Source organism: Podarcis melisellensis (assembly GCF_964234715.1).
Source record: "Podarcis melisellensis genome assembly, chromosome: 2".
NCBI classification, from domain to species: Eukaryota; Metazoa; Chordata; class Lepidosauria; order Squamata; family Lacertidae; genus Podarcis; species Podarcis melisellensis.
The window spans coordinates 8,642,987-8,655,342 of NC_138529.1; the positions used below are offsets into that span (position 1 = coordinate 8,642,987).

A 12,356-nucleotide genomic window follows, 5' to 3' on the forward strand; every position below is an offset into this window, starting at 1 on the left:
ACGCTGCCCCTGGCTTGCCCCTGAATGGAGACACTGGGAGGAGGAGGGGTGTGTAGGAACCTTTAATTTTTGCATGGCTGGAATGTAGCCAACTGCACAATGGTAAGAGTCATATCCGTTGCTGGGCACATTTCTGACTCTGACCCTGCCCATCACCAGCATGCAGCACCCAGAACATTGCCTGCCAGGGAATATAGCCCTTGAGCTGAAAACTATTCTCCGCCTCTGGTTACAAATGCAACACCCCTCTAAACAGGTGCAGCTCTTAATGCTATCAGTGCGTATATGTGAGCCAAGGTGTTTTCCTTTTTCTCTTTGTTCACCTTTGTATGAAATAAAAGCAAACACACACGGAAAACCTGGTGTGGTTCCTTTCTGCTTACCCTCATATGACTTGCTCGCTCTGCTCCACTGTGGCCAGTCTTTGCTTGAAATGATGATTAAAGGCAATACTCTATTCTTTCTTCTCTAAAGTGTAATCCTTGGGTGGTCTGATAATTGGAAATATGGCCTATTACTGGAAATGTGACCTATTACTGGAAATATGACCTATTACTGGAAATATGGCTATTTTTGGAACCTGAATGTCCGACGAGGATTCCACGGCTTCTGATTGGCTGCAGGAGCTTCCCGCAGCCAATCAGAAGCAGTGCTTTGGTTTCTGAACGTTTTGGAAGTTGAACAGACTTCTGGAATGGATTCCGTTCGACTTCCAAGGTACGACTGTGCCTAAGAAGCACAGTTTGGGACTCTGCTTGGCTTGTTTTCTAAGTGGACGTGTGGTCTTCACATGCAAGCAGGTTGGGAGTAATTAAAAGTAGTGAAGAGGGAACTCTCCCCCACTTGATTTGTGGGAAGAGAACCTGGATTGGAAGAGGAGGGCTTGTTTTGCATGTATTAAGTATATACAACTTAATACAGTGGTACCTCGGGTTACAAACTTAATCCGTTACGGGGGTCCGTTCTTAACCTGAAACCATCCTTAATCTGATGTACCGCTTTAGCTAATGGGGCCTCCCGCTGCCATCGCGACATTTTTGTTCTCATCCTGAGGTAAAGTTCTTAACCCGAGGTACTACTTCCAGGTTAGCAGAGTCTGTAACCCTAAGTGTTTGTAACCTGAGGTGTTTGTAACTGTACACTGTAGTAATAAGCAGTTGTACGTGGTTCACGTGAAAATAAAAAATGTCTGTTAAAAACAGAATTACAGAAGCCACCCTGGGTTCTGATGGAATCCCAGAATGTCCCATTTTTTGGTCCGGTGCTCTGGCACAAGTCAGTGGGCTTGTGCCAGATCGTCAGATCAAAAGACACTTGCTTTTGGTCTCATGCTCTTGTGTGAATCAGCTGGCTCGCACCAGAGCACCAAAAGACACTTGGTGTGTTGTTGTTGTTGTTGTTTTGGTCTTGTGCTCTTGCACCACTCAGCTGGCTCACTCCAGAGCTCAGGGCCAAAAAACGAGGATCCCAAATGTGATCCCTGGGATATTGGATATTGGGTATGCTGCTCTTGTTCCTTTGTGCTCCCTCTTGTTGTTTCCACTCTCCCTGGGACCCAGAGGTGCAGAGTGGGTGGCCATGGGCTCCTACCGAAATGCAGGCCTCAGCAGATTTGTGGCGGTCATCCTCTTAAAATAAGAAGGTTTATGTAGTGATGTAGAGCACATCTGAGGGATGCGGGTGTCGCTGTGGCTTAAAACCACAGAGCCTAGGACTTGCCGATCAGAAGGTTGGCGGTTCGAATCCCCGCGACGGGGTGAGCTCCCATTGCTCGGTCCCTGCTCCTGCCAACCTAGCTGTTCGAAAGTACTTCAAAGTGCAAGTAGATAAATAGGTACCGCTCCAGCAGGAAGGTAAACAGCATTTCCATGCGCTGCTCTGGTTTGCCAGAAGCGGCTTAGTCATGCTGGCCACATGACCCAGAAGCTGTCTGCGGACAAACGCCGGCTCCCTCGGCCAATAAAGCAAGATGAGTACCGCAACCCCAGAGTCGGTCACGACTGGACCTAATGGTCAGGGGTCCCTTTACTTTACTTAGAGCACATCTGAGATGTGATTCATCCAGGGTTTTTTCTCAGGGGAAACTCACAGGAACTCAGTTCCGGCACCTCTCAGTTGAGTGCCACTGCCATTCTAAGAGAAGAAGGGAGATGTTCATGGTGACTTCTGGCACCTCTTTTTCTAGAATCATCCATGTGACATGTGCATCCTGGCATCGAGGCAAGGAAAGGGTGTGTGTGTATTTTTAAAGGTTGTGCCACTGAATATTCCTATCTATATGCTTAACTGGGCACTCAAGTTAGCTTCGGATAATGGACATTTAAAAGTATCGCCCGCAACAAAGGCATAAATAAAAAGAGACAAGCAGCTTAAAAGCTGAAACAATGTTGAAACCACTGAGCAGATGCCTTGTGGGAGCACAACCCTGACTTGGCTTCCTCATGATTTCTCTGATGACATCCTTATCTCAAAGGAGCTGTGTGGTTTTCTGCAACAGGTTTGCGTGTTCGCACTTGTCCGATTTCCATGCTAGGAGCCATGGCAGCAGGATGACAGTCTCCAGACCAAACCAACTTAAAAGGCGGCACCTCCTTCTGTGAGGCTTTGGGGCTATTGTATTACAACCGCCTGCCCTGGCCGCAGTGCTGCTCCTGCCAGTTCATGTGGTCCAGGAGCAAGTGGAATGGGAAAATACGCCTTTGCTTGCTTCAGTGAGCCTGCCCAAGGTGGAAGAGCAGCATTGGAATCCCTGTTCTTTTGTCTGCTGGTAAGACCTGTTAGATTGCTGGATGCCAAAGGCAGGGTCTTTTTAGATGTGGCCCCACATCTTTGGAATTTCATCCCTGGAGAAATATGCATGGCTCTGTCATTACTCTTTTTTTTTTTAATAATAATTTTTATTAAGGATTTTACATTATAAAAAATAAAAAAACAGAAAAAAGAAAAAAATATCCAACAAAAATTGTTAAAAACAATCAATCTTTCCATCTCCTTATTTCATTTACATGTTTCTCGGACCTCCTCATACCACCCTTTTTTGTATTCCAAATCAAATTATTAATTCAACAATTTCTTTCCCTCTTTTTGTTACCCAGATCTTATTCTTAAATTTATTACAATCTTAGATTTTTACTTATATAAACCCATTTTTTCATATTCCTTTAACCCATCACAGCTAGAAACCACTTAGTTCCAATCCAACATTATTCTAAAATTCCTTAATTTTACAATATCTCTGTAAATAGTCTTTAAATTTCTTCCAATCTTCCTCCACTGACTCTTCTCCCTGGTCTCGAATCCTGCCGGTCATTTCCGCCAATTCCATATAGTCCATCATCTTCATCTGCCATTCTTCCAAAGTGGGTAGATCTTGTGTCTTCCAATATTTTGCGATAAGTATTCTTGCTGCTGTTGTGGCGTACATAAAGAAAGTTCTATCCTTCTTTAACACCGATTGGTCAACTATGCCCAGGAGAAGGCTCTGTCATTACTGTGTGTGTGTGTGTGTGTGTGTGTGTGTGTGTGCATACTCCAAAGACTAAAAAAAAACAAAAAACCTTCAAACCATGTTTGTGTTGATTTGTGTTTGGGGAGCTTTCCAAACTTTTCATGTTGGTGACACACTTTTTGGATCGCCATCATTTCGCAGCACAGCAAATCAGTTTTTCTAGCAAACCAGAGGTTAAACTAACCCCTTTCCATCCCCGGGAAGAGAGCAGGGAGCTTTCACACGGCACACCTACACACTGCAGCCGACACACTAACCTGTCACAACACACAGTTTGGAAAGCTCTGTTTTAACTGTTGCAGTTTGTGAATTGAGGTATGTGATGTTTTTTATGATTTGTGTGTTTAAATATTTGCAAGGGCAATGTGACCTGAAAGTTGGGTTGAAATGTTTTTCAGTACATAGATGTGTAATTGGCAGGTATGGAATGTTGCTCTGTATGAATCAGCCTGCTGTCTATTCACCATAGCACTGCCACATATGAAGAAAGCCATGCGGAATAGAGGAGGGGGAGAATTTCAATTCAGTTTGCATTTAAAGGCAAACTTACCAAATTAGAACTCTCCGAAGAAAAAGAAGAAGAAAACCGGCACATGGCTAGCCTTCAAAATTCACACTTTTCTGAATTTTGCAGTGTGGCTCTTCAGCCAAGTAAGGTGTACTCAAATGCAAATAATGAGATACAGTTTGCATAAATGTGCATTTGTTAGTGAAATGAACATTCAAAGTACATTCTATTAGGGAACATTGCATTGTAAAAATGTGTATACTTATATATTTGATCACATAGATCCTCTGACAGAGGACATTAGGTGGTTCCCCACACACCAGAGGTTCAGTTGGTCTTCCCTACGGATGAAACCTTTAGTACGGCAGCCCCTTATTTGTGGAATCCCCAGCCTGTCATTGTTCAAATGTCTCTTTATAGTCTTTTACAGCATGATTACTCTTCTCTTTAACCAACTAGTAATCTATTGCTGTTTTATTGATGTTTCTAATCATGTATTACAGATATTGATTGATTGATTTTGATTGATTTTGATTGATTGATGGTATCTGAAGAAGTGTGCATGCACATGAAAGCTTATACCCAGAATAAATTTAGTTGGTCTCTAAGGTGCTACTGGACAATTTATTTTTATTTTTATTTTTATTACACTTGTGTTAGTCATCACCTTGGTGTATGGAATTGCAGGTTGTAAATAAGTAAATATGAGGAAAAACTACATACAAACATAGGAGCATTAAAATGCTGGTGAATTTTCACGGGGACTTTAAAAAAAAATTAAAGAAAATGCAAACTGGTGTGGAGAATGGAACTGAAGATGGGGAAAAGGAGAGACAGGGAGAAACCAAAATGGACAGGTGTGTTCATCCCTCGTCTTGAAAGCTCCTAAAAATCAGAGCCGTGAACACTGTCAGACTGTCCTAACCTGGGCTGCTCTGTGTATCAAACTGCTTCTCAGACTGAGTCTCATTATTGTGCCTGCAACTTCTCTCAACAAGAGAGCAGGCTCAAAGGCGGTGTGCCATGTCAAAAGGTTCCTGCAGACAAGGGGTTGCTTGGTAAAACAAATTAGGTTGGCCCCAGAGAGAGAACTGAGCTCCGCACACATTGTACAGGCAGAAAGCCAGGGGCAGGAAAACGGACGGTGCCTTTGCTCCTTAACTTTGAACAGCTTTAATAAGGGTGGCCAGACTTCTTGGGGCACAATATAGCCATTCTTTTGCACAAGCCCCACCAAATTGAATGGGAACATCGTTCTTTCTGGTGGGTTCTTGCCTTTGTCCTTGCAATTCTGTGTGCATGGGAATTTGCAGGAACGTTTTCCAGCCTTCACACACGTGGACGAACAGCACAGAAAAACCCTTGTCATGCCAAGAGGTTTTTCTGTTCCCCTCTCCCATTAGGGCAGGCACCCCCCCCCCAACTCAGCCCTCCAGATGTTTTGGGACTACAACTCCCATCATCCCTAGCTAAAAGGACCAGTGGTCAGGGATGATGGGAGTTGTAGTCCCAAAACATCTGGAGGGCCGAGTTTGGAGATGCCTGCCTTAGAGTCATTTGCCCACCAGGCCTATGGGGGAATTCCATTCTCCTCCTCAGCTGTGCCCTGAAGGTGTACCAAAAGATGAAATATGTGCTGGAACCTGCCTTGGGCTAACCAGGTCCACAAAGACCACAGTCCTGGGTCATATTTAACATGCATTCTGCATGTGCCCACCTCCTTTTCTGCACAGAAGCAGGACCTGGGTCTGTTGTTTGCTGAACGGAAACAGAGATTGTCCTTCATCCTTGAAAGTCCTTGGCAGAAAGAAAGAAAGAAAGAAAGAAAGAAAGAAAGAAAGAAAGAAAGAAAGAAAGAAAGAAAGAAATCACTTGAGTCCCAGACACACCTTGAGACTGCGGGGGTTAAGTAACCAGTCATCTTGTGGCTGAGTGCTTTTTTACCTTCATCAAACAGGAAATACTTCGCTCTCTCTTTCCTTCGCAGGACAATGGAGAGGACCCAGGCAGGCCCAAGATATTTCGCTGCCTGAAGGGGAACGGCAAATGTCATCCCTTCCCAATTTGAGAAGCACAGTATCCAAGGTTGGCCAAGTTATTTTGGCCTCTCAGACACAGAGGGAAGTGCCCCTCAATATAATAGTAAATTAATTGCTATAATAGTAAATTTAGACTGTAGGGTTTACTGTGCTTTCACAACATCCAGAACTCAGCTGCCTTGCTCCACCTGAGGGGTTGCCAACCTTTTTAGGACGCCTGGACCCCTTTGCAAATCAGAGAAAGTGTCTCAACTGATTCTCTCTGCTACAAAAGGATTTGACCTCAGGAGATCTAAAAAAAAGAAAATTATTTGTGGTGGGACGCCTTCATAAGTGGGGAAATTGGTTTGTGATGCTGCTTTTTAAATTATAGGAAAGTGGTCCAGGTCAACCAGGGGGTTGTCTTCTGTAAAACAGGACACGTCACTTTACCAAAGTATGCAAAGTGCTGTAATTTTTGCACAACTGTGCAAATATGTTTGTAGGCAGGGAAAGACTTCCTGGCCACAATGCAGAAGCAGTATTTGCTTTTTGTCGGTGGCGTTCCTGATTCTGCAAGTAAACTTGCAAGGTGAACATGGCGGTGATCGCTGCCTCCCAGAGTCTTAGCCAATAGTTTCAAGTACTGGTGGCATTTGAAGGGTGAAGACAGAGCCCTTTGTCACCCAAGTAAATGCTCTTAATTTAGAAGAACACATGCTTGCCTGAAGTATCATGCCTTTGTAATAATTTCCCAGGCTTCTGGATTTAAGAATGCTCTGGCGACATGCGTCAGTATCAGATGTAACATTTACCGTATTTTTTGCACCATAACACTCACTTTTTTCCTCCTAGAAAGTAAGGGGAAATGTCTGTGCATGTTATGGAGGGAATGCCTACGGGTGGCATGCCTACGGATTTTCCTCCTCTAAAAACTGCGTGCGTGTTATGGTCGGGTGCGTGTTATAGAGCGAAAAATATGGTATATATTGCACACAGACACAGATATGCTGGTACAACGCTATTTAATTCAAAGGGTTTAGGAAGCGCTGAGCAAGGAAATGGCGCGAATCAATTCCAGGCTGTAAAATCTGCCTCCTCTTGCCTGTTTGCCTTCAGGATGAAATCAATGACTCGAGTCTGAAAAGTGTAAGTGATGTAATTCTGTTTCAATTGGGAAGGGGAAAGTCGGCAGCTCTCTGCCCAGCAAGAGCTTTTATTTTTAAAATGCAACTTACAAACCCATGCGAGGATCATTCTTTACAGTGTATTTCCTTCCCCCCCAAAAAAAAAAAAAACCAAGAAGAGAAAAGGACATCCTGTTTGCAGTAGGTGTGGTAGGTAATTCCAGCTTAACCCAATGTTAATGCTTGGATAAAGAGAGATTTGGTGTTGCTTAGATAAAGAGCGTTGTGTGCCAAGGGAAAAGGAAGACGGATTCTGGGTCCTCTCCCCTCCTCCCCATTTTTGTACCTTGCTGCAACATGCAGATTCTGGGAAGTAGTCCTCCATTGTGCTCATTCAACAGCAAACAATGTTATCTGGTCTGGGAAGTATTTCCCTATAATTCTTCTGGGCTCCTCTTAATGCTCCATCCTCCACAACAACAAAGGGATCTGTATTGGAGGGGAATGTTCCAGATCTCATATTGCATACCCTCTAACATGGCACAAAGCAGGGTTGCCATATGTCCAGGAAAACCCAGACATGTCCTCTTTTGGGGGGGGGGTAACATAATCATCCGAGCAGATTTTTACACGTTAAAGAAAATGTCTGAGTTTTGGCGGGCTCAGGCTGCTTTGCATGCCATGGCCGCTGCCAGCCTGAGTTGGGGAAAGAGGGGCAGTGGCCCTGCATGCTCGGGCTGGCAGCAGCTTGGGCTGTCCTGTTTTTTGCTCTTCAAGATATGGCAACCCTAGCATAGGAGGCAACTCCCAGGGGCTCGCCCGGCAAAATATGTGCGGGGGCTGGGCCTCCCCAAAGTTGGTGGGCATTGCCATTCTAATGGTGTGCGTGCACTGTGTCATGTGATTGATTATGTGGGGCTGGGCTTACCTGGCCTCCCCCAATATTTTATTCAAGTTGGCACCCCTGGCGCAGAGGATAATTGGTACTAGCTTCTTCATTTCTGATCCTTTACATCCTTTCTTCAAATTTAACTCTGTACCAGTGGCATAGCATGGGGGGTGCAGGGGGGCCGGCCGCACCGGGCGCAACATCTGGGGGTTAGGGTTAGGGGGCGCAAATCCATGGGTTAGCGGGCGCAAATTACTTGCCTTGCCCTGGGTGCTGACAACCCACGCTACGCCACTGCTCTGTACAAATAATCAGGAACCAAACAAACCAAAAGTTTACACAGGAGTGGGAATGTTACAGAGGGTATTTAAGAAAACATTGTTCCCAGCTAAAATCTTTAGTATGCCTGGATTAATTTTTGCAAAGTACTTGATGGATAATTAAGGTATTGAATATAGTATAGATGATGGTTAAGGCAATAAAGGACGCAGGAAAAGGAAAAGGGGCGGGGGGACCGGAGTGAGGTAGATGGAAGATCCTGAAGACATATGGTATTGAAACTATGGGTTTATTTTTGATCTCTTTTTTGATGTCCTTTGTGTATCTTGTGTTGTTTGGAAGATGAATAGAATACTTGTAATTAATAAAAAAAATTAACTCTGTAACATCTGAGTGAGAAACTTTCTCCTTTTTTGGTCTTTCTATATTCCTGAAAAAGGAGATTCTCTAAATCCAAGTATTTCCTAGGGAATCATGCAAATCTGTTTCAAAGGTCTCACCTCTGTGTGCCAGTCCTGGATTTTACCAGTCTGTGTTGTTGGCTCCCTTGCTTGAGGGCTTCGCCTCTTTGATTCCAGAAAGGATTAATAGTTCTAGCATAACAATCAGGGTTAGAAACTCCTTTTTCTTAGAACTGTGCCGTTTTTTTTTTATATAAAAAAATATATTCACCACCCACCCATCTGGCACTGCTATGGTTTGCTGAATGTTTAAAGAATATCATGAGACTTCCTTATTTACTGTAGCCTTGTGAGTTTGTTCTTTTTGTCTATAATCTGCACGTTGGTGGATAGGGGCTAATTTTAAGAGTCAGCAAAGACCTAGTTCTGAACTTGCAGGGCTCAGTGCTAGAACAGGCTGCAACTCCCATCACCCCTGACGTTTGGCTATGCTGGAGGGCACATATCGGCTGTCCTGGGCTTAAGCAGTAAAGCTGGTGCCTCTGAGCATGTTGAGAGGGCACTGAGAATGCTTGGGTTGTTGGCAAACTTGAGTCCCGCCACCTCTCTTGAAAAACTAAGCGGTTGATCCTGGGCTAAAGGGCTGCATTACTTCCCCAGCGACTCACACTTCCATGGGTAGGAGCATTTTTTGGGGAAACTGCACATTCCCCATCTGGCTTCAGTATGAATGGCCTTCAAACCCAAGGCCAGTTTGTGAGAGTGGCAAGGGCCCCAGTATCCCCAGAGGGCCCACTGAAGTGGCATAGCATGGGGGGCACAGAGGCAGTTGCCTGGGGCACACAATTTCAACACCCGGTGCTGCCTCAATACAGCTGTGTGCTTCCATCACGCTTCCTGTGAACCAGGAAATGACCTCTCCAGACAACAGAATGCCTCTTCTTTTCTTACCTCTGTGGCTGCAATCTCCTGAGCAATGTGGACATACCGTATTTTTCGCTCTATAAGACGCACCAGACCACAAGACGCACAATCTCAGAAGCCAGAACAGCAAGAGGGATCACTGCGCAGCGAAAGCAGCAATCCCTCTTGCTGTTCTGGCTTCTGGGATAGCTGCGCAGCCTGCATTCGCTCCATAAGACGCACACAAATTTCCCCTTACTTTTTAGGAGGGAAAAAGTGAGTCTTATAGAGCAAAAAATACGGTAATTAGCCAGTTGAATGTGCATACATATCCCATCCGTTTTCTTCTCACCCTGCCTTCCACGCAGCCCTGGGCACTGGAAACCCATGCTACGCCACTGGCCCAACATCTACATCTCCGCCACTATCACTGAGAATTCTCACTCTGCATGTCCTGTCTCCAGTGCCTTGCCCAGTGGGGTACTCCCTCCCCAAATCTTAGATCCAACAGCAATGCTTGATGAAACTAAATACAGTTTTACCTCGGGTTGAAGTGGCTTTGGGTTGAGCTTCCGGCGACCCGGAAGTAACGGAATGCGTTACTTCTGGGTTTCGCTGCTCGCGCATGCACAGTTGCTCAAAATGACGTCACCCGCATGCACGGAAGCGGTGAATCATGACCCGTGCATGCACAGACGCAGGTTGCGTTCGCTTCAGGGGCTCCGGAACGGATCCCGTTCGCATCCAGAGGTACCACTATAAAGTGTTTTGTACAGAGGTCGTCTGCTAGTCTGTAGGGTCTATTGGCTGCTGGCCAGCCCTCCAACCCAAGGTCTTTTCCATGAGAGGTTCAGGGGTCAAACCTGGAGCTGTCATAGTGCAGAGCATGTGCCCCATCATTGAGCTGCAGACTTGGAAGTGGGCATGTGTAGGCTGGTTAAGTTCCCAGGTGCCGTATGCCCTGTGTTAAGTGGCTCTGAGATTTAGAAAGAAATAATGGGATAACATTCAAGCTCTAGTGGCTTGGTGCAAAGTAAGTGCAGGCCTGGTGTCATTATGTGATAGTCATTTTTTAGTAAACCTTGGTTACTGGTAACTATGATGTCAATCCTCTCTGGCTCTGGTGGGCATCCTAGGTGGTGGAACATGAAAGGCTGAACTCCTGTAAATTAAACACCAGCATTTCCAGCAGGCTGTTCCATCAGTCCTGTATCATCTGCATGTAAATGAAAAATGGTGAATTCTGAGCTTGAGGGACGCATGTTCTGGGTTGCCTTTCCTCTGCCTCTTTTCACCCAGATCTATCCTCCTCCTGCAGCCTGATCCTGTGTCCGTGTTTACGCAGGAGGAGGTCTACTAGATTGAACAGGACTTTGCCCCCAATAAAGTGTGTGCAGGACTGCAGTCTCAGGAAATGAAAGTCGGAAGAGGAAACCCCAGGAGCGGGGAAGTCTGTCAGATACAGTGCTGGAATGCTGAAAAGTCACAACTATAGAAACACATTGTTGCTGTACAGCTACGTAGAAATCCCAGATTCTTTCTGGGACATTTAAAAGTCACATGCACAAACATAGTGTTTCCATGGCTTTGCGACAAATAAGCACATTGGTATATCAGTCTGCAGGTTAACTGTCTGAAGACATCACTAATAGAGCTGTAGCTCTCTGCCTCCCCCTTCAATTACTCCTCAATTTAAGCAAGGGTGCCTTAGTTTACTAAACCAGACATTGTGGCTTAGAGTTGCTTGCGAATGTGGGCACTGCTTATGAACACAGTACAGTGGTACTTCGGGTTAAGTACTTAATTTGTTCTGGAGGTCCGTTCTTAACCTGAAACTGTACTTAACCTGAAGCACCACTTTAGCTAATGGGGCCTCCTGCTGCTGCTGCGCCGCCAGAGCACGATTTCTGTTCTTATCCTGAAGCAAAGTTCTTAACCTGAAGCACTATTTCTGGGTTAGCGGAGTCTGTAACCTGAAGCGTATATAACCTGAAGCGTATATAACCTGAAGCGTATGTAACCTGAGGTACCACTGTACAGACGTACCTCAGAAGTCGAACGGAATCTGTTTCGGAAGTCTGTTCCACTTCTGAAAAGTTTGGAAACCAAGGGACAGCTTCCGATTGGTTCCCGATTGCACAGGCATGCCGGAAACAATAGCAGAAGCCACACCGGACGTTCAGCTTCCAAAAAAAAGTTTGAAAACCAGAACACTCACTCCCAGTTTTCAATTGTCCGGGAGCCAAAACGTTTGATTCCCAAGGCATTCGGGAGCACAGGTATGACTGTATACAGTAATCAAAAAAGTTTCTATTAGAGGAAAATGGAAAGGGATGCTATCAAAAATTATTGTAAATTTGTCGGTGATCAATAAATGCAAAAGCTATGATGTTTAGGTAGCTTTCCACAGGAGTTCCAAACTAGAGCTAAGCTCCCATAAATGTCCCTGGGTTGCAAGCAATATCAACATATTCTACGACTTTGGGGCAACACTAGGGTTCACCTGCAATAGAGTGTGCTTGTGTGTACGGATAGAGCACAGTTACACAGGGGCTGGTGATACTGTTCCTGAACGCTAGTACTTTCATCTGCTTAAGTTCCGGGCACAGGAATGGTTTGTTGTGCATTTTCATTCCTGACTTTGGCCCAAAGCTCTGCATGATCTTTCCAGCTTCTTGGGACTCTGCTACATTAATAAAAAACCAGCACTTGGAATGCGTTAT

General features: G+C 45.0%; 1 protein-coding gene across 3 annotated transcripts in view; it reads left to right on the plus strand.

The window, feature by feature from the left end:
• GALNT6 (polypeptide N-acetylgalactosaminyltransferase 6) overlaps positions 1-12,356 on the plus strand; it is a 62,473-nt gene that overhangs the window by 15,578 nt on the left and 34,539 nt on the right. The window lies entirely within an intron of this gene.